The sequence below is a fragment of the Sinocyclocheilus rhinocerous genome, unplaced genomic scaffold (genome assembly GCF_001515625.1).
Source record: "Sinocyclocheilus rhinocerous isolate Xijiao unplaced genomic scaffold, SAMN03320098_v1.1 scaffold2858, whole genome shotgun sequence".
Classification (NCBI taxonomy): Eukaryota; Metazoa; Chordata; class Actinopteri; order Cypriniformes; family Cyprinidae; genus Sinocyclocheilus; species Sinocyclocheilus rhinocerous.
The window spans coordinates 1-1312 of NW_015656018.1; the positions used below are offsets into that span (position 1 = coordinate 1).

A 1312-nucleotide genomic window follows, 5' to 3' on the forward strand; every position below is an offset into this window, starting at 1 on the left:
GCTGTGGCTTAGCTGGTGAAAGCACCTGTCTTGTAAACAGGAGATTCTGGGTTCAAATCCCAGCGATGCCTCTCCACTGCTGGATTTTCTCTATGGGCTATTTCTTCGACATGTGTCCCTGACGGTCTCTCTGTGGCTTAGTCAGGTGGCCCTGACGGTGTCTCTGCTTTTCGAGACACACTTCAATTGTGCAGAGGCCCGAGGAGCGGTGCCTCTCCGCTGCTGGATTTTCTCTATGGGCTATTTCTTCGACAGGTGGCCCTGACGGTGTCTCTGTGGCTTAGTCAGGTGGCCCTGACGGTGTCTCTGCTTTTCGAGTCACACTTCAATTGTGCAGAGGCCCGAGGACCTGTCCTTCCAGCCCACAGAGCGTGTGACCTCTCAGCATCGGTCAGGCACAAGCCCAGAGAACAAATTTTCATGTGCCTCTTCCAGACACCTGGGCAGGCTCTGTGGCCCAATGGATAGCGCATTGGACTTCTAGACTGCCCGATGAAGCCATTCAAAGGTTGTGGGTTCGAGTCCCACCAGAGTCGTGGCCTTGGGCTTTTTGTTAAGCCTTATACTGCACACTGTTGCACTCCGGCAACAGAAAGTTGTAAATAAGCTGTTTTAAGCTGTCCATGTCCCAACAGAAAGTTGTAAATAAGCTGTTTTAAGCTTGCACTCCGGCAACAGAAAGTTGTAAATAAGCTGTTTTAAGCTTGCACTCCGGCAACAGAAAGTTGTAAATAAGCTGTTTTAAGCTGTCCAGGGCCAGGCCCGTGGACCATTGGCCTCGCCGCTGGATGGCTCGATGCTCTGAGCCACCCTCCCGGACTCTGGGTGCGTCTTTTGGTGCTGTGGCTTAGTTGGTTAAAGCGCCTGTCTCGTAAACAGGAGATCCTGGGTTCGAATCCCAGCGGTGCCTTTGACAGTGCTCGCATCCGTCAAGAACATGCTTTTCTGAGATCGGACTCCAAACAGGGGTAGTGAGGAGTGCAAAGGCAGCAGGCAGTTCCGTTAGCAAACTGCCCCACCTCATCTGCCAAAAAACACTGTTGTGGCTAGAAGGGATGCAGCAAAAACCGGAAGCTAACAATAAATGGCTTTTTCTACCTATTCAATTGTGTTTTATTAAGGTCTACACCTACCCCAACCCTAAACCTACCCCGTACAAAATTGGCAAAAAAGTAATTATTGTTGAACAGTGTTAGAAAAATTACGCTAAATTTATGTGCGCATACCCAGTAGTTTTTGCTGTATCCCTGGAGTGCCTTGCCCGCAGGTCTCTGGCCTCTTCTCTGGATGCTTTGATCCTCTGACTCGCCCT

The 1312-nt window shown here is 50.4% G+C and overlaps 2 non-coding genes across 2 annotated transcripts; both read left to right on the forward strand.

The window, feature by feature from the left end:
* The first annotated feature begins 446 nt into the window (after positions 1 to 446).
* trnar-ucu (transfer RNA arginine (anticodon UCU)) lies at positions 447 to 536 on the forward strand. The gene is given in 2 exon segments: positions 447 to 483; positions 501 to 536. It is a non-coding gene; the product is annotated as a tRNA-Arg (tRNA).
* A 300-nt stretch (positions 537 to 836) lies between these two features.
* On the forward strand, positions 837 to 910 carry trnat-cgu (transfer RNA threonine (anticodon CGU)). The gene has a single exon. It is a non-coding gene; the product is annotated as a tRNA-Thr (tRNA).
* Positions 911 to 1312: the final 402 nt, after the last annotated feature.